We start from the raw sequence: 26,244 nt of genomic DNA on the forward strand, positions 1-26,244 counted from the left end.
CTATGGTGCTTTTAGTGTTCCGCATACCGCAGCACGCGACATAGCTTTGCAGACGATAAATGTAACCGTCTCAGAGAGAAAAGTGGCCAGTATAACGATCTGGCTTTAAGTCGATTCGATAACAAATGACGAAAACGGACGGATTTCTCAGGTTTTCACTACATATGAACACTTTTCACATTCTCCCGTGCAACGCGGCTGCTAGTCCTCCTTTCATGCAAAATCTTAAGGTCCTAGGTCATGTCCAAGCCACCAAAGCCGGCTAAAAAGTGAATAATCGACAACTAAAACTTGAATTGTACTACTTCTTACTGGCTATTACTTCAACTTAGAAGCTTCTTCTGTGTTCTATTATGGTGCTTTTAGTGTCTCCACATACCGCAGCACGCGACATAGCTTTGCAGACGATAAATGTAACCGTCTCAGAGAGAACAGCGGCTAATGTGACGATCTGGCTTCAAGTCTATTCGATAACAAATGACGAAAATGGACAGATTTCTCAGGTTTTTACTACATATGAACACTTTTCACATTCTCCCATGCAACGCGGCTGCTAGTCCTCCTTTCATGCAAAATCGTAAGATCCTTGGTCATGTCCAAGCCACCAAAGACGGCTAAAAAGTGAATAATCGATAACTAAAACTTGAATTGTACTACTTCTTACTGCCTATTACTTCAACTTGGAAGCTTCTTCTGTGTTCTACTATGGTGCTTTTAGTGTCTCCACATACCGCAGCACGCGACATAGCTTCGCAGACGATAAATGTAACCGTTTCAGAGAGAAGAGCGGCCAATGTGACAATCTGGCTTTAAATCGATTCGATAACAAATGACGAAAACGGCCGGGTTTCTCAGTTTTTTACTACATACGAACACTTTTCACATTCTCCCGTGCAACGCGGCTGCTAGTCCTCCTATAATGCAAGATCTTAAGGTTCCACCTCATGTCCAAGCCACCAAATCCGGCTAAAAAGTGAGTAATCATTAACTAAAACTTGAATTGTACTACTTCTTACTGGCTATTACTTCAACTTAGAATCTTCTTCTGTGTTCTACTATGGTGCTTTTAGTATTCCGCATACCGCAGCACGCGACTTAGCTTTGCAGACGATAAATGTAACCGTTTCAGAGAGAAGAGCGGCCAATATAACGATCTGGCTTTAAGTCGATTCGATAACAAAAAACGAAAACGGACGGATTTCCCAGGTTTTCACTACATATGAACACTTTTCACAGTCTCCCGTGCAACGCGGCTGCTAGTCGACCTTTCATGCAAAACCTTAAGGTCCTAGGTCATGTCCAAGCCACCAAAGCCGGCTAAAAAGTGAACAATCGACAACTAAAACTTGAATTATACTACTTCTTACTGGCTATTACTTCAACTTAGAAGCTTCTTCTGTGTTCTACTATGGTGCTTTTAGTGTCTCCACATACCGCATCACGCGACATAGCTTTGCAGACGATAAATGTAACCGTCTCAGAGAGAAAAGCGGCCAATGTGACGATCTGGCTTTAAGTCGATTCGATAACAAATGACGAAAATGGACAGATTTCTCAGGTTTTTACTCCATATGAACACTTTTCACATTCTCCCGTGCAACGCGGCTGCTAGTCCTCCTTTCATGCAAAATCTTAAGGTCCTAGGTCATGTCCAAGCCACCAAAGCCGGCTAAAAGGTGAATAATCGACAATTAAAAATTGAATTGTACCACTTCTTACTGGCTATTACTTCAATTTAGAAGCTTCTTCTGTGTTCTACTATGGTGCTTTTAGTGTCTACGCATACGGCAGCACGCGACATAGCTTTGCAGACGATAAATGTAACCGTCTCAGAGAGAAAAGCGGCCAATATAACGATCTGGCTTTAAGTCGATTCGATAACAAATGACGACAATAGACAGATTTCTCAGGTTTTTACTACATATGAACACTTTTCACATGCTCCCATGCAACGCGGCTGCTAGTCTTCCTTTCATGCAAAATCGTAAGGTCCTTGGTCATGTCCAAGCCACCAAAGCCGGCTAAAAGTTGAATAATCGATAACAAAACTTGAATTGTACTACTTCTTACTGGCTATTACTTCAACTTAGAAGCTTCTTCTGTGTTCTACTATGGTGCTTTTAGTGTTACCGCATACCGCAGCACGCGACATAGCTTTGCAGACGATAAATGTAACCGTCTCAGAGAGAAAAGCGGCCAATGTGACGATCTGGCTTTAAGTCGATTCGATAACAAATGACGATAACGGACGGATTTTTTAGGTTTTTACTCCATATGAACACTTTTCACATTCTCCCGCGCAACGCGGCTGCTAGTCCTCCTTTCATGCAAAATCTTAAGGTCCTAGGTCTTATTCAAGCCACCAAAGCCGGCAAAAAAGTGACTAATCGATAATTAAAACTTGAATTGTACTACTTCTTACCGGCTATTACTTCAACTTAGAAGCTTCTTCTGTGTTCCACTATGGTGCTTTTAGTGTTCCCGCATACCGCAGCACGCGACATAGCTTTGCAGACGATAAATGTAACCGTTTCAGAGAGAAGAGCGGCCAATGTGACGATCTGGCTTTAAATCGATGCGATAACAAATGACGAAAACGTCCGGGTTTCTCAGGTTTTTACTACATATGAACACTTTTCACATTCTCCCGTGCAACGCGGCTGCTAGTCCTCCTATCATGCAAAATCTTAACGTTCCACCTCATGTCCAAGCCACCAAATCCGGCTAAAAAGTGAATAATCAATAACTAAAACTTGAATTGTACTACTTCTTACTGGCTATTACTTCAACTTAGAAGCTTCTTCTGTGTTCTACTATGGTGCTTTTAGTGTTCCGCATACCGCAGCACGCGACATAGCTTTGCAGACGATAAATGTAACCGTCTCAGAGAGAAAAGCGGCCAATATAACGATCTGGCTTTAAGTCGATTCGATAACAAATGACGAAAACGGACGGATTTCTCAGCTTTTCACTACATATGAACACTTTTCACATTCTCGCGTGCAACGCGGCTGCTAGTCCTCCTTTCATGCAAAATCTTAAGGTCCTAGGTCACGTCCAAGCCACCAAAGCCGGCTAAAAAGTGAATAATCGACAACTAAACCTTGAATTGTACTACTTCTTACTGGCTATTACTTCAACTTAGAAGCTTCTTCTGTGTTCTACTATGGTGCTTTTAGTGTTCCGCATACCGCAGCACGTGACATAGCTTTGCAGACGATAAATGTAACCGTCTCAGAGAGAAAAGCGGCCAATATAACGATCTGGCTTTAAGTCGATTCGATAACAAATGACGATAACGGACGGATTTCTCAGGTTTTCACTACATATGAACACTTTTCACATTCTCCCGTGCAACGCGGCTGCTAGTCCTCCTTTCATGCAAAATCTTAAGGTCCTAGGTCATGTCCAAGCCACCAAAGCCGGCTGAAAAGTGAATAATCGACAACTAAAACTTGAATTGTACTACTTCTTACTGGCTATTACTTCAACTTAGAAGTTTCTTCTGTGTTCTACTATGGTGCTTTTAGTGTCTGCACATACCGCAGCACGCGACATAGCTTTGCAGACGATAAATGTAACCGTCTCAGAGAGAAAAGCGGCCAATGTGACGATCTGGCTTTAAGTCGATTCGATAACAAATGACGAAAATGGACAGATTTCTCAGGTTTTTACGACATATGAACACTTTTCACATTCTCCCGTGCAACGCGGCTGCTAGTCCTCCTTTCATGCAAAATCGTAAGGTCCTAGGTCATGTCCAAGCCACCAAAGCCGGCTAAAAAGTGAATAATCGACAACTAAAACTTGAATTGCACTACGTCTTACTGGCTATTACTTCAACTTATAAGCTCCTTCTGTGTTCTACTAGGGTGCTTTTAGTGTCCCCACATACGGCAGCACGCGACATAGCTTTGCAGACGATAAATGTAACCGTCTCAGAGAAAAAAGCGGCCAATGTGACGATCTGGCTTTAAGTCGATTCGATAACAAATGACGAAGACGGACTCATTTCTCAGGTTTTTACTACATTTGAACACTTTTCACATTCTCCCATGCAACGCGGCTGCTAGTCCTCCTTTCATGCAAAATCTTAAGGTCCTAGGTCATGTCCAAGCCACCAAAGCCGGCTAAAAGGTGAATAATCGATAACTAAAACTTGAATTGTACTACTTCTTACTGGCTATTACTTCAACTTAGAAGTTTCTTCTGTGTTCTAATATGGTGCTTTTAGTGTCTCCGCATACCGCAGCACGCGCCATAGCTTTGCAGACGATAAATGTAATCGTCTCAGAGAGAAAAGCGGCCAATGTGGCGATCTGGCTTTAAGTCGATTCGATAACAAATGACGATAACTGACGGATTTCTCAGGTTTTTACTCCATATGAACACTTTTCACATTCTCCCATGCAACGCGGCTGCTAGTCCTCCTTTCATCAAAATCTTAAGGTCCTAGGTCTTATCCAAGCCACCAAAGCCGGCTAAAAAGTGAATAATTGATAATTAAAACTTGAATTGTACTACTTCTTACTGGCTATTACTTCAACTTAGAAGCTTCTTCTGTGTTCTACTATGGTGCTTTTAGTGTTTCCGCATACCGCAGCACGCGACATAGCTTTGCAGACGATAAATGTAACCGTTTCAGAGAGAAGAGCGGCCAATTTGACGATCTGGCTTTAAATCGATTCGATAACAAATGACGAAAACGGAAGGATTTCTCAGGTTTTTACTACATATGAACTCTTTTCACATTCTCCCGTGCAACGCGGCTGCTAGTCTTCCTTTCATGCAAACTCTTAAGATCCTAAGTCATGTCGAACCCACCAAAGCCGGCTAAAAAGTGGTTAATCGACAACTAAAACTTAAATAGTACTACTTCTTACTGGCTATTACTTCAATTTAGAAGCTTCTTCTGTGTTCTAATACGGTGCTTTTAGTGTCTCCGCAGACCGCAGCACGCGACATAGCTTTGCTGACGATAAATGTAACCGTCTCAGAGAGAAAAGCGGCCAATGTGACGATCTGGCTTTAAGTCGTTTCGATAACAAATGACGAAAACGGACGGATTTCTCAGGTTTTTACTACATATGAACACTTTTCACATTCTCCCATGCAACGCGGCTGCTAGTCCTCCTTTCATGCAGAATCTTAAGGTCCTAGGTCATGTTCAAACCACCAAAGACGGCTAAAAAGTTAGTAATCGATAACTAAAACTTGAATTGTACTACTTCTTACTGGCTATTACTTCAACTTAGAAGCTTCTTCTGTATTCTACTATTGTGCTTCTAGTGTTTCCGCATACCGCAGCACGCGACATAGCTTTGCAGACAATAAATGTAACCGTCTCAGAGAGAAAAGCGGCCAATGTGACGATCTGGCTTTAAGTCGATTCAATAACAAATGAAGATAACGGACGGATTTCTCAGGTTTTTACTCCATATGAACACTTTTCACATACTTCCGTGCAACGCGGCTGCTAGTCCACCTTTCATGCAAAATCTTAAGGTCCTAGGTCTTATCCAAGCCACCAAAGCCGGCTAAAAAGTGAATAATCTATAATTAAAACTTGAATTGAACTACTTCTTACTGGCTATTGCTTCAACTTAGAAGCTTCTTCTGTGTTCTACTATGGTGCTTTTAGTGTCTCCGCATACCGCAGCACGCGACATAGCTTTGCAGACGATAAATGTAACCGTCTCAGAGAGAAAAGCGGCCAATGTGACGATCTGGCTTTAAGTGGATTCGATAACAAATACGAAACCGGACGGATTTCCCAGGTTTTTACTACATATGAACACTTTTCACATTCTCCCGTGCAACGCGGCTGCTAGTCCTCCTTTCATGCAAAATCTTAAGGTCCTAGGTCATGTCCAAGCCACCAAAGCCGGCTAAAAAGTGAATAATCGACAACTAAAACTTGAATTGTACTACTTCTTACTGGCTATTACTTCAACTTAGAAGTTTCTTCTGTGTTCTAATATGGTGCTTTTTGTGTCTCCGCATACCGCAGCACGCGACATAGCATTGCAGACGATAAATGTAACCGTCTCAGAGAGAAAAGCGGCCAATGTGACGATCTCGCTTTAAGTCGATTCGATAACAAATGACGATAACGGACGGATTTCTCAGGTTTTTACACCATATGAACACTTTTCACATTCTCCCGTGCAACGCGGCTGCTAGTCCTCCTTTCATGCAAAATCTTAATGTCCTAGGTCTTATCCAAGCCACCAAAGCCGGCTAAAAAAGTGAATAATCGATAATATAAACTTGAATTGTACTACTTCTTACTGGCTATTACTTCAACTTAGAAGCTTCTTCTGTGTTCTACTATGGTGATTTTAGTGTGCCCGCATACCGCAGCACGCGACATAGCTTTGCAGACGATAAATGTAACCGTTTCAGAGAGAAGAGCGGCCAATGTGACGATCTGGCTTTAAATCGATTCGATAACAAATGACGAAAACGGACGGATTTCTCAGGTTTTTACTACATATGAACACTTTTCACATTCTCCCGTGCAACGCGGCTGCTAGTCCTCCTTTCATGCAAAATCTTAAGGTCCTAAGTCATGTCCAAGCGACCAAAGCCGGCATAAAAGTGATTAGTCGACAACTAAAACATAAATAGTACTACTTCTTACTGGCTATTACTTCAATTTAGAAGCTTCTTCTGTGTTCTAATATGGTGCTTTTAGTGTCTCCGCATACCGCAGCACGCGACATAGCTTTGCAGGCGATAAATGTAACCGTTTCAGAGAGAAAAGCGGCCAATGTGACGATCTGGCTTTAAGTCGATTCGATAACAAATGACGAAAACGGACGGATTTCTCAGGTTTTTACTACATATGAACACTTTTCACATTCTCCCATGCAACGCGGCTGCTAGTCCTCCTTTCATGCAGAATCTTAAGGTCCTAGGTCATGTTCAAACCACCAAAGACGGCTAAAAAGTTAATAATCGATAACTAAAACTTGAATTGTACTACTTCTTACTGGCTATTACTTCAACTTAGAAGCTTCTTCTGTATTCTACTATTGTGCTTTTAGTGTTTCCGCATACCGCAGCACGCGACATAGCTTTGCAGACAATAAATGTAACCGTCTCAGAGAGAAAAGCGGCCAATGTGACGACCTGGCTTTAAGTCGATTCAATAACAAATGACGATAACGGACGGATTTCTCAGGTTTTTACTACATATGAACACTTTTCACATTCTCCCGTGCAACGCGGCTGCTAGTCCTCCTTTCATGCAAAATCTTAAGGTCCAAGGTCTTATCCAAGCCACCAAAGCCGGCTAAAAGGTGAATAATCTATAATTAAAACTTGAATTGAACTACTTCTTACTGGCTATTGCTTCAACTTATAAGCTTCTTCTGTGTTCTACTATGGTGCTTTAAGTGTCTCCGTATACGGCAGCACGCGACATAGCTATGCAGACAATAAATGTAACCGTCTCAGAGAGAAAAGCGGCCAATGTGACGATCTGGCTTTAAGTCGATTCAATAACAAATGAAGATAACGGACGGATTTCTCAGGTTTTTACTCCATATGAACACTTTTCACATACTCCCGTGCAACGCGGCTGCTAGTCCACCTTTCATGCAAAATCTTAAGGTCCTAGGTCTTATCCAAGCCACCAAAGCCGGCTAAAAGGTGAATAATCTATAATTAAAACTTGAATTGAACTACTTCTTACTGGCTATTGCTTCAACTTAGAAGCTTCTTCTGTGTTCTACTATGGTGCTTTAAGTGTCTCCGTATACGGCAGCACGCGACATAGCTTTTTAGACGATAAATGTAACCGTCTCAGAGAGAAAAGCGGCCAATGTGACGATCTGGCTTTAAGTGGATTCGATAACAAATACGAAACCGGACGGATTTCCCAGGTTTTTACTACATATGAACACTTTTCACATTCTCCCGTGCAACGCGGCTGCTAGTCCTCCTTTCATGCAAAATCTTAAGGTCCTAGGTCATGTCCAAGCCACCAAAGCCGGCTAAAATGTGAATAATCGACAACTAAAACTTGAATTGTACTACTTCTTACTGGCTATTACTTAGAAGTTTCTTCTGTGTTCTAATATGGTGCTTTTTGTGTCTCCGCATACCGCAGCACGCGACATAGCATTGCAGACGATAAATGTAACCGTCTCAGAGAGAAAAGCGGCCAATGTGACGATCTCGCTTTAAGTCGATTCGATAACAAATGACGATAACGGACGGATTTCTCAGGTTTTTACACCATATGAACACTTTTCACATTCTCCCGTGCAACGCGGCTGCTAGTCCTCCTTTCATGCAAAATCTTAAGGTCCTAGGTCTTATCCAAGCCACCAAAGCCGGCTAAAAAAGTGAATAATCGATAATATAAACTTGAATTGTACTACTTCTTACTGGCTATTACTTCAACTTAGAAGCTTCTTCTGTGTTCTACTATGGTGATTTTAGTGTGCCCGCATACCGCAGCACGCGACATAGCTTTGCAGACGATAAATGTAACCGTTTCAGAGAGAAGAGCGGCCAATGTGACGATCTGGCTTTAAATCGATTCGATAACAAATGACGAAAACGGACGGATTTCTCAGGTTTTTACTACATATGAACACTTTTCACATTCTCCCGTGCAACGCGGCTGTTAGTCCTCCTTTCATGCAAAATCTTAAGGTCCTAAGTCATGTCCAAGCGACCAAAGCCGGCATAAAAGTGATTAGTCGACAACTAAAACATAAATAGTACTACTTCTTACTGGCTATTACTTCAATTTAGAAGCTTCTTCTGTGTTCTAATATGGTGCTTTTAGTGTCTCCGCATACCGCAGCACGCGACATAGCTTTGCAGGCGATAAATGTAACTGTCTCAGAGAGAAAAGCGGCCAATGTGACGATCTGGATTTAAGTCGATTCGATAACAAATGACGATAACGGACGGATTTCTCAGGTTTTTACTTCATATGAACACTTTTCACATTCTCCCGTGCAACGCGGCTGCTAGTCTTCCTTTCATGCAAAATCGTAAGGTCCTAGGTCTTATCCAAGCCACCAAAGCCGGCTAAAAAGTGAATAATCGATAATTAAAACTTGATTGTACTACTTCTTACTGGCTATTACTTCAACTTAGAAACTTCTTCTGTGTTCTACTATGGTGCTTTTAGTGTCTCCGCATACCGCAGCACGAGACATAGCTTTGCAGACGATAAATGTAACCGTCTCAGAGAGAAAAGCGGCCAATGTGACGATCTCGCTTTAAGTCGATTCGATAACAAATGACGATAACGGACGGATTTCTCAGGTTTTTACACCATATGAACACTTTTCACATTCTCCCGTGCAACGCGGCTGCTAGTCCTCCTTTCATGCAAAATCTTAAGGTCCTAGGTCTTATCCAAGCCACCAAAGCCGGCTAAAAAGTGAATAATCAATAATATAAACTTGAATTGTACTACTTCTTACTGGCTATTACTTCAACTTAGAAGCTTCTTCTGTGTTTTACTATGGTGCTTTTAGTGTGCCCGCATACCGCAGCACGCGACATAGCTTTGGAGACGATAAATGTAACCGTTTCAGAGAGAAGTGCGGCCAATGTGCCGATCTGGCTTTAAATCGATTCGATAACAAATGACGAAAACGGACGGATTTCTCAGGTTTTTACTACATATGAACACTTTTCACATTCTCCCGTGCAACGCGGCTGCTAGTCTTCCTTTCATGCAAAATCTTAAGGTCCTAAGTCATGTCCAAGCGACCAAAGCCGGCATAAAAGTGATTAGTCGACAACTAAAACATAAATAGTACTACTTCTTACTGGGTGTTACTTCAACTTAAAAGCTTCTTCTGTGTTCCACTATGGTGCTTTTAGTGTTCCCGCATACCGCAGCACGCGACATAGCTTTGCAGACGATAAATGTAACCGTTTCAGAGAGAAAAGCGGCCAATGTGACGATCTGGCTTTAAATCGATTCGATAACAAATGACGAAAACGGAAGGATTTCTCAGGTTTTTACTACATATGAACTCTTTTCACATTCTCCCGTGCAACGCGGCTGCTAGTCTTCCTTTCATGCAAACTCTTAAGGTCCTAAGTCATGTCGAAGCCACCAAAGCCGGCTAAAAAGTGGTTAATCGACAACTAAAACTTAAATAGTACTACTTCTTACTGGCTATTACTTCAATTTAGAAGCTTCTTCTGTGTTCTAATATGGTGCTTTTAGTGTCTCCGCATACCGCAGCACGCGACATAGCTTTGCTGACGATAAATGTAACCGTCTCAGAGAGAAAAGCGGCCAATGTGACGATCTGGCTTTAAGTCGTTTCGATAACAAATGACGAAAACGGACGGATTTCTCAGGTTTTTACTACATATGAACACTTTTCACATTCTCCCATGCAACGCGGCTGCTAATCCTCCATTCATGCAGAATCTTAAGGTCCTAGGTCATGTTCAAACCACCAAAGACGGCTAAAAAGTTAATAATCGATAACTAAAACTTGAATTGTACTACTTCTTACTGGCTATTACTTCAACTTAGAAGCTTCTTCTGTATTCTACTATTGTGCTTTTAGTGTTTCCGCATACCGCAGCACGCGACATAGCTTTGCAGACAATAAATGTAACCGTCTCAGAGAGAAAAGCGGCCAATCCGATGATCTGGCTTTAAGTCGATTCAATAACAAATGACGATAACGGACGGATTTCTCAGGTTTTTACTACATATGAACACTTTTCACATTCTCCCGTGCAACGCGGCTGCTAGTCCTCCTTTCATGCAAAATCTTAAGGTCCTAGGTCTTATCCAAGCCACCAAAGCCGGCTAAAAAGTGAATAATCGATAATATAAACTTGAATTGTACTACTTCTTACTGGCTATTATTTCAACTTAGAAGCTTCTTCTGTGTTCTACTATGGTGCTTTTAGTGTGCCCGCATACCGCAGCACGCGACATAGCTTTGCAGGCGATAAATGTAACCGTTTCAGAGAGAAAAGCGGCCAATGTGACGATCTGGCTTTAAGTCGTTTCGATAACAAATGACGAAAACGGACGGATTTCTCAGGTTTTTACTACATATGAACACTTTTCACATTCTCCCATGCAACGCGGCTGCTAGTCCTCCTTTCATGCAGAATCTTAAGGTCCTAGGTCATGTTCAAACCACCAAAGACGGCTAAAAAGTTAATAATCGATAACTAAAACTTGAATTGTACTACTTCTTACTGGCTATTACTTCAACTTAGAAGCTCCTTCTGTATTCTACTATTGTGCTTCTAGTGTTTCCGCATACCGCAGCACGCGACATAGCTTTGCAGACGATAAATGTAACCGTCTCAGAGAGAAAAGCGGCCAATGTGACGATCTCGCTTTAAGTCGATTCGATAACAAATGACGATAACGGACGGATTTCTCAGGTTTTTACACCATATGAACACTTTTCACATTCTCCCGTGCAACGCGGCTGCTAGTCCTCCTTTCATGCAAAATCTTAAGGTCCTAGGTCTTATCCAAGCCACCAAAGCCGGCTAAAAAGTGAATAATCGATAATATAAACTTGAATTGTACTACCTCTTACTGGCTATTACTTCAACTTAGAAGCTTCTTCTGTGTTCTACTATGGTGCTTTTAGTGTGCCCGCATACCGCAGCACGCGACATAGCTTTGGAGACGATAAATGTAACCGTTTCAGAGAGAAGAGCGGCCAATGTGACGATCTGGCTTTAAATCGATTCGATAACAAATGACGAAAACGGACGGATTTCTCAGGTTTTTACTACATATGAACACTTTTCACATTCTCCCGTGCAACGCGGCTGCTAGTCTTCCTTTCATGCAAAATCTTAAGGTCCTAAGTCGTGTCCAAGCGACCAAAGCCGGCATAAAAGTGATTAGTCGACAACTAAAACATAAATAGTACTACTTCTTACTGGCAATTACTTCAACTTAGAAGCTTCTTCTGTGTTCTACTATGGTGCTTTTAGTGTTCCCGCATACCGCAGCACGCGACATAGCTTTGCAGACGATAAATGTAACCGTTTCAGAGAGAAGAGCGGCCAATGTGACGATCTGGCTTTAAATCGATTCGATAACAAATGACGAAAACGGAAGGATTTCTCAGGTTTTTACTACATATGAACTCTTTTCACATTCTCCCGTGCAACGCGGCTGCTAGTCTTCCTTTCATGCAAACTCTTAAGGTCCTAAGTCATGTCGAAGCCACCAAAGCCGGCTAAAAAGTGGTTAATCGACAACTAAAACTTAAATAGTACTACTTCTTACTGGCTATTACTTCAATTTAGAAGCTTCTTCTGTGTTCTAATATGGTGCTTTTAGTGTCTCCGCATACCGCAGCACGCGACATAGCTTTGCTGACGATAAATGTAACCGTCTCAGAGAGAAAAGCGGCCAATGTGACGATCTGGCTTTAAGTCGTTTCGATAACAAATGACGAAAACGGACGGATTTCTCAGGTTTTTACTACATATGAACACTTTTCACATTCTCCCATGCAACGCGGCTGCTAGTCCTCCATTCATGCAGAATCTTAAGGTCCTAGGTCATGTTCAAACCACCAAAGACGGCTAAAAATTTAATAATCGATAACTAAAACTTGAATTGTAGTACTTCAAACTGGCTATTACTTCAACTTAGAAGCTTCTTCTGTATTCTACTATTGTGCTTTTAGTGTTTCCGCATACCGCAGCACGCGACATAGCTTTGCAGACAATAAATGTAACCGTCTCAGAGAGAAAAGCGGCCAATGTGACGATCTGGCTTTAAGTCGATTCAATAACAAATGACGATAACGGACGGATTTCTCAGGTTTTTACTACATATGAACACTTTTCACATTCTCCCGTGCAACGCGGCTGCTAGTCCTCCTTTCATGCAAAATCTTATGGTCCAAGGTCTTATCCAAGCCACCAAAGCCGGCTAAAAAGTGAATAATCTATAATTAAAACTTGAATTGAACTACTTCTTACTGGCTATTGCTTCAACTTAGAAGCTTCTTCTGTGTTCTACTATGGTGCTTTAAGTGTCTCCGTATACGGCAGCACGCGACATAGCTTTTCAGACGATAAATGTAACCGTCTCAGAGAGAAGAGCGGCCAATGTGACGATCTGGCTTTAAATGGATTCGATAACAAATACGAAACCGGACGGATTTCCCAGGTTTTTACTACATATGAACACTTTTCACATTCTCCCGTGCAACGCGGCTGCTAGTCCTCCTTTCATGCAAAATCTTAAGGTCCTAGGTCATGTCCAAGCCACCAAAGCCGGCTAAAAAGTGAATAATCGACAACTAAAACTTGAATTGTACTACGTCTTACTGGCTATTACTTCAACTTAGAAGTTTCTTCTGTGTTCTAATATGGTGCTTTTTGTGTCTCCGCATACCGCAGCACGCGACATAGCATTGCAGACGATATATGTAACCGTCTCAGAGAGAAAAGCGGCCAATGTGACGATCTCGCTTTAAGTCGATTCGATAACAAATGACGATAACGGACGGATTTCTCAGGTTTTTACACCATATGAACACTTTTCACATTCTCCCATGCAACGCGGCTGCTAGTCCTCCTTTCATGCAAAATCTTAAGGTCCTAGGTCTTATCCAAGCCACCAAAGCCGGCTAAAAAGTGAATAATCGATAATATAAACTTGAATTGTACTACTTCTTACTGGCTATTACTTCAACTTAGAAGCTTCTTCTGTGTTCTACTATGGTGCTTTTAGTGTGCCCGCATACCGCAACACGCGACATAGCTTTGCAGACGATAAATGTAACCGTTTCAGAGAGAAGAGCGGCCAATGTGACGATCTGGCTTTAAATCGATTCGATATTAAATGACGAAAACGGACGGATTTCTCAGGTTTTTACTACATATGAACACTTTTCACATTCTCCCGTGCAACGCGGCTGCTAGTCTTCCTTTCATGCAAAATCTTAAGGTCCTAAGTCATGTCCAAGCGACCAAAGCCGGCATAAAAGTGATTAGTCGACAACTAAAACATAAATAGTACTACTTCTTACTGGCTATTACTTCAATTTAGAAGCTTCTTCTGTGTTCTAATATTGTGCTTTTAGTGTTCCCGCATACCGCAGCACGCGACATAGCTTTTCAGACGATAAATGTAACCGTCTCAGAGAGAAAAGCGGCCAATGTGACGATCTCGCTTTAAGTCGATTCGATAACAAATGACGATAACGGACGGATTTCTCAGGTTTTTACTCCATATGAACACTTTTCACATTCTCCCGTGCAACGCGGCTGCTAGTCCTCCTTTCATGCAAAATCTTAAGGTCCTAGGTCTTATCCAAGCCACCAAAGCCGGCTAAAAAGTGAATAATCGATAATAGAAACTTGAATTGTACTACTTCTTACTGGCTATTACTTCAACTTAGAAGCTTCTTCTGTGTTCTACTATGGTGCTTTTAGTGTGCCCGCATACCGCAGCACGCGACATAGCTTTGCAGACGATAAATGTAACCGTTTCAGAGAGAAGAGCGGCCAATGTGACGATCTGGCTTTAAATCGATTCGATAACAAATGACGAAAACGGACGGATTTCTCAGGTTTTTACTACATATGAACACTTTTCACATTCTCCCGTGCAACGCGGCTGCTAGTCTTCCTTTCATGCAAAATCTTAAGGTCCTAAGTCATGTCCAAGCCACCAAAGCCGGCTAAAAAGTGATTAATCGACAACTAAAACTTAAATAGTACTACTTCTTAATGGCTATTACTTCAATTTAGAAGCTTCTTCTGTGTTCTAATATGGTGCTTCTAGTGTCTCCGCATACCGCAGCACGCGACATAGCTTTGCTGACGATAAATGTAACCGTCTCAGAGAGAAAAGCGGCCAATGTGACGATGTGGCTTTAAGTCGTTTCGATAACAAATGACGAAAACGGACGGATTTCTCAGGTTTTTACTACATATGAACACTTTTCACATTCTCCCATGCAACGCGGCTGCTAGTCCTCCTTTCATGCAGAATCTTAAGGTCCTAGGTCATGTTCTAGCCACCAAAGACGGCTAAAAAGTGAATAATCGACAACTAAAACTTGAATTGTACTACTTCTTACTGGCTATTACATCAACTTAGAAGCTTCTTCTGTACTCTACTATGGTGCTTTTAGTGTTTCCGCATACCGCAGCATGCGACATAGCTTTGCAGACGATAAATGTAACCGTCTCAGAGAGAAAAGCGGCCAATGTGACGATCTATCTTTAAGTCGATTCGATTACAAATGACGAAAAGGGACGGATTTCTCAGGTTTTTACTACATATGAACACTTTTCACATTCTCCCGTGAAACGCGGCTGCTAGTCCTCCTTTCATGCAAAATCTTATGGTCCTAGGTCAAGTCGAAGCCACCAAAGCCGGCTAAAAAGTGAATAATCGACAACTAAAACTTGAATTGTACTACTTCTTACTGGCTATTACTTCAACTTAGAAGATCCTTCTGTGTTCTAATATGGTGCTTTTAGTGTCTCCACATACCGCAGCACGCGACATAGCTTTGCAGACGATAAATGTAACCGTCTCAGGGAGAAAAGCGGCCAATGTGACGATCTGGCTTTAAGTCGATTCCATAACAAATGTCGAAAATGGTCAGATTTCTCAGGTTTTTACTACATATGAACACTTTCACATTCTCACATGCAACGCGGCTGCTAGTCCTCCTTTCATGCAAAATCTTAAGGTCCTAGGTCATGTCCAAGCCACCAAAGCCGGCTAAAAGGTGAATAATCGATAACTAAAACTTGAATTGTACTTCTTCTTACTGGCTATTACTTCAACTTAGAAGCTTCTTCTGTGTTCTACTATGGTGCTTTTAGTGTGCCCGCATACCGCAGCACGCGACATAGCTTTGCAGACGATAAATGTAACCGTTTCAGAGAGAAGAGCGGCCAATGTGACGATCTGGCTTTAAATCGATTCGATAACAAATGACGAAAACGGACGGATTTCTCAGGTTTTTACTACATATGAACACTTTTCACATTCTCCCGTGCAACGCGGCTGCTAGTCTTCCTTTCATGCAAAATCTTAAGGTCCTAAGTCATGTCCAAGCCACCAAAGCCGGAGAAAAAGTGATTAGTCGACAACTAAAACTTAAATAGTACTACATCTTACTGGCTATTACTTCAATTTAGAAGCTTCTTCTGTGTTCTAATATGGTGCTTTTAGTGTCTCCGCATACCGCAGCACGAGACATAGCTTTGCAGGCGATAAATGTAACCGTCTCAGAGAGAAAAGCGGCCAATGTGACGATCTGGCTTTAAGTCGATTCGATAACAAATGACGATAACGGACGGATTTCTCAGGTTTTTACTTCATATGAACACTTTTCACATTCTCCCGTGCAACGCGGCTGCTAGTCCTCCTTTCATGCAAAATCTTAAGGTCCTAGGTCTTATCCAAGCCACCAAAGCCGGCTAAAAAGTGAATAATCGATAATTAAAACTTGAATTGTACTACTTCTTACTGGCTATTACTTCAACTTAGAAGCTTCTTCTGTGTTCTACTATGGTGCTTTTAGTGTTCCCGCATACCGCAGCACGCGACATAGCTTTGCAGACGATAAATGTAACCGTTTTAGAGAGAAGAGCGGCCAATGTGACGATCTGGCTTTAAATCGATTCGATAACAAATGACGAAAACGGACGGATTTCTCAGGTTTTTACTACATATGAACACTTTTCACATTCTCCCGTGCAACGCGGCTGCTAGTCTTCCTTTCATGCAAAATCTTAAGGTCCTAAGTCATGTCCAAGCCACCAAAGCCGGCTAAAAAGTGATTAATCGACAACTAAAACTTAAATAGTACTACTTCTTAATGGCTATTACTTCAATTTAGAAGCTTCTTCTGTGTTCTAATATGGTGCTTCTAGTGTCTCCGCATACCGCAGCACGCGACATAGCTTTGCTGACGATAAATGTAACCGTCTCAGAGAGAAAAGCGGCCAATGTGACGATCTGGCTTTAAGTCGTTTCGATAACAAATGACGAAAACGGACGGATTTCTCAGGTTTTTACTACATATGAACACTTTTCACATTCTCCCATGCAACGCGGCTGCTAGTCCTCCTTTCATGCAGAATCTTAAGGTCCTAGGTCATGTTCTAGCCACCAAAGACGGCTAAAAAGTGAATAATCGACAACTAAAACTTGAATTGTACTACTTCTTACTGGCTATTACATCAACTTAGAAGCTTCTTCTGTACTCTACTATGGTGCTTTTAGTGTTTCCGCATACCGCAGCATGCGACATAGCTTTGCAGACGATAAATGTAACCGTCTCAGAGAGAAAAGCGGCCAATGTGACGATCTATCTTTAAGTCGATTCGATTACAAATGACGAAAAGGGACGGATTTCTCAGGTTTTTACTACATATGAACACTTTTCACATTCTCCCGTGAAACGCGGCTGCTAGTCCTCCTTTCATGCAAAATCTTATGGTCCTAGGTCAAGTCGAAGCCACCAAAGCCGGCTAAAAAGTGAATAATCGACAACTAAAACTTGAATTGTACTACTTCTTACTGGCTATTACTTCAACTTAGAAGATCCTTCTGTGTTCTAATATGGTGCTTTTAGTGTCTCCACATACCGCAGCACGCGACATAGCTTTGCAGACGATAAATGTAACCGTCTCAGGGAGAAAAGCGGCCAATGTGACGATCTGGCTTTAAGTCGATTCCATAACAAATGTCGAAAATGGTCAGATTTCTCAGGTTTTTACTACATATGAACACTTTCACATTCTCACATGCAACGCGGCTGCTAGTCCTCCTTTCATGCAAAATCTTAAGGTCCTAGGTCATGTCCAAGCCACCAAAGCCGGCTAAAAGGTGAATAATCGATAACTAAAACTTGAATTGTACTTCTTCTTACTGGCTATTGCTTCAACTTAGAAGCTTCTTCTGTATTCTACTATTATGCTTTTAGTGTTTCCTCATACCGCAGCATGCGACATAGCTTTGCAGACGATAAATGTAACCGTCTCAGAGAGAAAAGCGGCCAATGTGACGATCTGGCTTTAAGTGGATTCGATAACAAATACGAATCCGGACGGATTTCCCAGGTTTTTACTACATATGAACACTTTTCACATTCTCCCGTGCAACGCGGCTGCTAGTCCTCCTTTCATGCAAAATCTTAAGGTCCTAGGTCATGTCCAAGCCGCCAAAGCCGGCTAAAAAGTGAATAATCGACAACTAAAACTTGAATTTTACTACATCTTACTGGCTATTACTTCAACTTAGAAGTTTCTTCTGTGTTCTAATATGGTGCTTTTTGTGTCTCCGCATACCGCAGCACGCGACATAGCATTGCAGACGATAAATGTAACCGTCTCAGAGAGAAAAGCGGCCAATGTGACGATCTCGCTTTAAGTCGATTCGATAACAAATGACGATAACGGACGGATTTCTCAGGTTTTTACACCATATGAACACTTTTCACATTCTCCCGTGCAACGCGGCTGCTAGTCCTCCTTTCATGCAAAATCTTAAGGTCCTAGGTCTTATCCAAGCCACCAAAGCCGGCTAAAAAGTGAATAATCGATAATAAAAACTTGAATTGTACTACTTCTTACTGGCTATTACTTCAACTTAGAAGCTTCTTCTGTGTTCTACTATGGTGCTTTGAGTGTGCCCGCATACCGCAGCACGCGACATAGCTTTGCAGACGATAAATGTAACCGTTTCAGAGAGAAGAGCGGCCAATGTGACGATCTGGCTTTAAATCGATTCGATAACAAATGACGAAAACGGACGGATTTCTCAGGTTTTTACTACATATGAACACTTTTCACATTCTCCCGTGCAACGCGGCTGCTAGTCTTCCTTTCATTCAAAATCTTAAGGTCCTAAGTCATGTCCAAGCGACCAAAGCCGGCATAAAAGTGATTAGTCGACAACTAAAACATAAATAGTACTACTTCTTACTGGCTATTACTTCAATTTAGAAGCTTCTTCTGTGTTCTACTATGGTGCTTTTAGTGTCTCCGCATACCGCAGCACGCGACATAGCTTTGCAGGCGATAAATGTAACCGTCTCAGAGAGAAAAGCGGCCAATGTGACGATCTGGCTTTAAGTCGATTCGATAACAAATGACGATAACGGACGGATTTATCAGGTTTTTACTTCATATGAACACTTTTCACATTCTCCCGTGCAACGCGGCTGCTAGTCTTCCTTTCATGCAAAATCTTAAGGTCCTAGGTCTTATCCAAGCCACCAAAGCCGGCTAAAAAGTGAATAATCGATAATTAAAACTTGAATTGTACTACTTCTTACTGGCTATTACTTCAACTTAGAAACTTCTTCTGTGTTCTACTATGGTGCTTTTAGTGTTCCCGCATACCGCAGCACGCGACATAGCTTTTCAGACGATAAATGTAACCGTCTCAGAGAGAAAAGCGGCCAATGTGACGATCTCGCTTTAAGTCGATTCGATAACAAATGACGATAACGGACGGATTTCTCAGGTTTTTACTCCATATGAACACTTTTCACATTCTCCCGTGCAACGCGGCTGCTAGTCCTCCTTTCATGCAAAATCTTAAGGTCCTAGGACTTATCCAAGCCACCAAAGCCGGCTAAAAAGTGAATAATCGATAATATAAACTTGAATTGTACTACTTCTTATAGGCTATTACTTCAACTTAGAAGCTTCTTCTGTGTTCTACTATGGTGCTTTTAGTGTGCCCGCATACCGCAGCACGCGACATAGCTTTGCAGGCGATAAATGTAACCGTTTCAGAGAGAAGAGCGGCCAATGTGACGATCTGGCTTTAAATCGATTCGATAACAAATGACGAAAACGGACGGATTTCTCAGGTTTTTACTACATATGAACACTTTTCACATTCTCCCGTGCAACGCGGCTGCTAGTCTTGCTTTCATGCAAAATCTTAAGGTCCTAAGTCATGTCCAAGCCACCAAAGCCGGAGAAAAAGTGATTAGTCGACAACTAAAACTTAAATAGTACAACTTCTTACTGGCTATTACTTCAATTTAGAAGCTTCTTCTGTGTTCTAATATGGTGCTTTTAGTGTCTCCGCAGACCGCAGCACGCGACATAGCTTTGCTGACGATAAATGTAACCGTCTCAGAGAGAAAAGCGGCCAATGTGACGATCTGGCTTTAAGTCGTTTCAATAACAAATGACGAAAACGGACGGATTTCTCAGGATTTTACTACATATGATCACTTTTCACATTCTCCCATGCAACGCGGCTACTAGTCCTCCTTTCATGCAGAATCTTAAGGTCCTAGGTCATGTTCAAACCACCAAAGACGGCTAAAAAGTTAATAATCGATAACTAAAACTTGAATTGTACTACTTCTTACTGGCTATTACTTCAACTTAGAAGCTTCTTCTGTATTCTACTATTGTGCTTTTAGTGTTTCCGCATACCGCAGCACGCGACATAGCTTTGCAGACGATAAATGTAACCATCTCAGAGAGAAAAGCGGCCAATGTGACGATCTCGCTTTAAGTCGATTCGATAACAAATGACGATAACGGACGGATTTCTCAGGTTTTTACACCATATGAACACTTTTCACATTCTCCCGTGCAACGCGGCTGCTAGTCCTCCTTTCATGCAAAATCTTAAGGTCCTAGGTCTTATCCAAGCCACCAAAGCCGGCTAAAAAGTGAATAATCGATAATATAAACTTGAATTGTACTACTTCTTACTGGCTATTACTTCAACTTAGAAGCTTCTTCTGTGTTCTACTATGGTGCTTTTAGTGTGCCCGCATACCGCAGCACGCGACATAGCTTTGGCGACGATAAATGTAACCGTTTCAGAGAGAAGAGCGGCCAATGTGACGATCTGGCTTTAAATCGATTCGATAACAAAAGACGAAAACGGACGGATTTCTCAGGTTTTTACTACATATGAACACTTTTCACATTCTCCCGTGCAACGCGGCTGCTAGTCTTCCTTTCATGCAAAATCTTAAGGTCCTAAGTCATGTCCAAGAACCAAAGCCGGCATAAAAGTGATTAGTCGACAACTAAAACATAAATAGTACTACTTCTTACTGGCTATTACTTCAACTTAGAAGCCTCTTCTGTGTTCTACTATGGTGCTTTTAGTGTTCCCGCATACCGCAGCACGCGACATAGCTTTGCAGACGATAAATGTAACCGTTTCAGAGAGAAGAGCGGCCAATGTGACGATCTGTCTTTAAATCGATTCGATAACAAATGACGAAAACGGAAGGATTTCTCAGGTTTTTACTACATATGAACTCTTTTCACATTCTCCCGTGCAACGCGGCTGCTAGTCTTCCTTTCATGCAAACTCTTAAGGTCCTTAGTCATGTCGAAGCCACCAAAGCCGGCTAAAAAGTGGTTAATCGACAACTAAAACTTAAATAGTACTACTTCTTACTGGCTATTACTTCAATTTAGAAGCTTCTTCTGTGTTCTAATATGGTGCTTTTAGTGTCTCCGCATACCGCAGCACGCGACATAGCATTGCAGACGATAAATGTAACCGTCTCAGAGAGAAAAGCGGCCAATGTGACGATCTGGCTTTAAGTCGATTCGATAACAAATGACGATAACGGACGGATTTATCAGGTTTTTACTTCATATGAACACTTTTCACATTCTCCCGTGCAACGCGGCTGCTAGTCTTCCTTTCATGCAAAATCTTAAGGTCCTAGGTCTTATCCAAGCCACCAAAGCCGGCTAAAAAGTGAATAATCGATAATTAAAACTTGAATTGTACTACTTCTTACTGGCTATTACTTCAACTTAGAAACTTCTTCTGTGTTCTACTATGGTGCTTTTAGTGTTCCCGCATACCGCAGCACGCGACATAGCTTTGCAGACGATAAATGTAACCGTCTCAGAGAGAAAAGCGGCCAATGTGACGATCTCGCTTTAAGTCGATTCGATAACAAATGACGATAACGGACGGATTTCTCAGATTTTTACTCCATATGAACACTTTTCACATTCTCCCGTGCAACGCGGCTGCTAGTCCTCCTTTCATTCAAAATCTTAAGGTCCTAGGTCTTATCCAAGCCACCAAAGCCGGCTAAAAAGTGAATAATCGATAATATAAACTTGAATTGTACTACTTCTTACTGGCTATTACTTCAACTTAGAAGCTTCTTCTGTGTTCTACTATGGTACTTTTAGTGTGCCCGCATACCGCAGCACGCGACATAGCTTTGCAGGCGATAAATGTAACCGTTTCAGAGAGAAGAGCGGCCAATGTGACGATCTGGCTTTAAATCGATTCGATAACAAATGACGAAAACGGACGGATTTCTCAGGTTTTTACTACATATGAACACTTCTCACATTCTCCCGTGCAACGCGGCTGCTAGTCTTCCTTTCATGCAAAATCTTAAGGTCCTAAGTCATGTCCTAGCCACCAAAGCCGGAGAAAAAGTGATTAAACGACAACTAAAACTTAAATAGTACTACTTCTTACTGGCTATTACTTCAATTTAGAAGCTTCTTCTGTGTCCTAATATGGTGCTTTTAGTGTCTCCGCATACCGCAGCACGCGACATAGCTTTGCAGGCGATAAATGTAACCGTCTCAGAGAGAAAAGCGGCCAATGTGACGATCTGGCTTTAAATCGATTCGATAACAAATGACGAAAACGGAAGGATTTCTCAGGTTTTTACTACATATGAACTCTTTTCACATTCTCCCGTGCAACGCGGCTGCTAGTCTTCCTTTCATGCAAACTCTTAAGGTCCTAAGTCATGTCGAAGCCACCAAAGCCGGCTAAAAAGTGGTTAATCGACAACTAAAACTTAAATAGTACTACTTCTTACTGGCTATTACTTCAATTTAGAAGCTTCTTCTGTGTTCTAATATGGTGCTTTTAGTGTCTCCGCATACCGCAGCACGCGACATAGCTTTGCTGACGATAAATGTAACCGTCTCAGAGAGAAAAGCGGCCAATGTGACGATCTGGCTTTAAGTCGTTTCGATAACAAATGACGAAAACGGACGGATTTCTCAGGTTTTTACTACATATGAACACTTTTCACATTCTCCCATGCAACGCGGCTGCTAGTCCTCCATTCATGCAGAATCTTAAGGTCCTAGGTCATGTTCAAACCACCAAAGACGGCTAAAAATTTAATAATCGATAACTAAAACTTGAATTGTAGTACTTCAAACTGGCTATTACTTCAACTTAGAAGCTTCTTCTGTATTCTACTATTGTGCTTTTAGTGTTTCCGCATACCGCAGCACGCGACATAGCTTTGCAGACAATAAATGTAACCGTCTCAGAGAGAAAAGCGGCCAATGTGACGATCTGGCTTTAAGTCGATTCAATAACAAATGACGATAACGGACGGATTTCTCAGGTTTTTACTACATATGAACACTTTTCACATTCTCCCGTGCAACGCGGCTGCTAGTCCTCCTTTCATGCAAAATCTTATGGTCCAAGGTCTTATCCAAGCCACCAAAGCCGGCTAAAAAGTGAATAATCTATAATTAAAACTTGAATTGAACTACTTCTTACTGGCTATTGCTTCAACTTAGAAGCTTCTTCTGTGTTCTACTATGGTGCTTTAAGTGTCTCCGTATACGGCAGCACGCGACATAGCTTTTCAGACGATAAATGTAACCGTCTCAGAGAGAAAAGCGGCCAATGTGACGATCTGGCTTTAAATGGATTCGATAACAAATACGAAACCGGACGGATTTCCCAGGTTTTTACTACATATGAACACTTTTCACATTCTCCCGTGCAACGCGGCTGCTAGTCCTCCTTTCATGCAAAATCTTAAGGTCCTAGGTCATGTCCAAGCCACCAAAGCCGGCTAAAAAGTGAATAATCGACAACTAAAACTTGAATTGTACTACGTCTTACTGGCTATTACTTCAACTTAGAAGTTTCTTCTGTGTTCTAATATGGTGCTTTTTGTGTCTCCGCATACCGCAGCACGCGACATAGCATTGCAGACGATATATGTAACCGTCTCAGAGAGAAAAGCGGCCAATGTGACGATCTCGCTTTAAGTCGATTCGATAACAAATGACGATAACGGACGGATTTCTCAGGTTTTTACACCATATGAACACTTTTCACATTCTCCCATGCAACGCGGCTGCTAGTCCTCCTTTCATGCAAAATCTTAATGTCCTAGGTCTTATCCAAGCCACCAAAGCCGGCTAAAAAGTGAATAATCGATAATATAAACTTGAATTGTACTACTTCTTACTGGCTATTACTTCAACTTAGAAGCTTCTTCTGTGTTCTACTATGGTGCTTTTAGTGTGCCCGCATACCGCAACACGCGACATAGCTTTGCAGACGATAAATGTAACCGTTTCAGAGAGAAGAGCGGCCAATGTGACGATCTGGCTTTAAATCGATTCGATATTAAATGACGAAAACGGACGGATTTCTCAGGTTTTTACTACATATGAACACTTTTCACATTCTCCCGTGCAACGCGGCTGCTAGTCTTCCTTTCATGCAAAATCTTAAGGTCCTAAGTCATGTCCAAGCGACCAAAGCCGGCATAAAAGTGATTAGTCGACAACTAAAACATAAATAGTACTACTTCTTACTGGCTATTACTTCAATTTAGAAGCTTCTTCTGTGTTCTAATATTGTGCTTTTAGTGTTCCCGCATACCGCAGCACGCGACATAGCTTTTCAGACGATAAATGTAACCGTCTCAGAGAGAAAAGCGGCCAATGTGACGATCTCGCTTTAAGTCGATTCGATAACAAATGACGATAACGGACGGATTTCTCAGGTTTTTACTCCATATGAACACTTTTCACATTCTCCCGTGCAACGCGGCTGCTAGTCCTCCTTTCATGCAAAATCTTAAGGTCCTAGGTCTTATCCAAGCCACCAAAGCCGGCTAAAAAGTGAATAATCGATAATAGAAACTTGAATTGTACTACTTCTTACTGGCTATTACTTCAACTTAGAAGCTTCTTCTGTGTTCTACTATGGTGCTTTTAGTGTGCCCGCATACCGCAGCACGCGACATAGCTTTGCAGACGATAAATGTAACCGTTTCAGAGAGAAGAGCGGCCAATGTGACGATCTGGCTTTAAATCGATTCGATAACAAATGACGAAAACGGACGGATTTCTCAGGTTTTTACTACATATGAACACTTTTCACATTCTCCCGTGCAACGCGGCTGCTAGTCTTCCTTTCATGCAAAATCTTAAGGTCCTAAGTCATGTCCAAGCCACCAAAGCCGGAGAAAAAGTGATTAGTCGACAACTAAAACTTAAATAGTACTACTTCTTACTGGCTATTACTTCAATTTAGAAGCTTCTTCTGTGTTCTAATATGGTGCTTTTAGTGTCTCCGCATACCGCAGCACGCGACATAGCTTTGCAGGCGATAAATGTAACCGTCTCAGAGAGAAAAGCGGCCAATGTGACGATCTGGCTTTAAGTCGATTCGATAACAAATGACGATAACGGACGGATTTCTCAGGTTTTTACTTCATATGAACACTTTTCACATTCTCCCGTGCAACGCGGCTGCTAGTCCTCCTTTCATGCAAAATCTTAAGGTCCTAGGTCTTATCCAAGCCACCAAAGCCGGCTAAAAAGTGAATAATCGATAATTAAAACTTGAATTGTACTACTTCTTACTGGCTATTACTTCAACTTAGAAGCTTCTTCTGTGTTCTACTACGGTGCTTTTAGTGTTCCCGCATACCGCAGCACGCGACATAGCTTTGCGGACGATAAATGTAACCGTTTTAGAGAGAAGAGCGGCCAATGTGACGATCTGGCTTTAAATCGATTCGATAACAAATGACGAAAACGGACGGATTTCTGAGGTTTTTACTACATATGAACACTTTTCACATTCTCCCGTGCAACGCGGCTGCTAGTCTTCCTTTCATGCAAAATCTTAAGGTCCTAAGTCATGTCCAAGCCACCAAAGCCGGCTAAAAAGTGATTAATCGACAACTAAAACTTAAATAGTACTACTTCTTAATGGCTATTACTTCAATTTAGAAGCTTCTTCTGTGTTCTAATATGGTGCTTCTAGTGTCTCCGCATACCGCAGCACGCGACATAGCTTTGCTGACGATAAATGTAACCGTCTCAGAGAGAAAAGCGGCCAATGTGACGATCTGGCTTTAAGTCGTTTCGATAACAAATGACGAAAACGGACGGATTTCTCAGGTTTTTACTACATATGAACACTTTTCACATTCTCCCATGCAACGCGGCTGCTAGTCCTCCTTT

The sequence above is a fragment of the Schistocerca gregaria genome, unplaced genomic scaffold (assembly GCF_023897955.1).
Source record: "Schistocerca gregaria isolate iqSchGreg1 unplaced genomic scaffold, iqSchGreg1.2 ptg000469l, whole genome shotgun sequence".
NCBI lineage: Eukaryota > Metazoa > Arthropoda > Insecta > Orthoptera > Acrididae > Schistocerca > Schistocerca gregaria.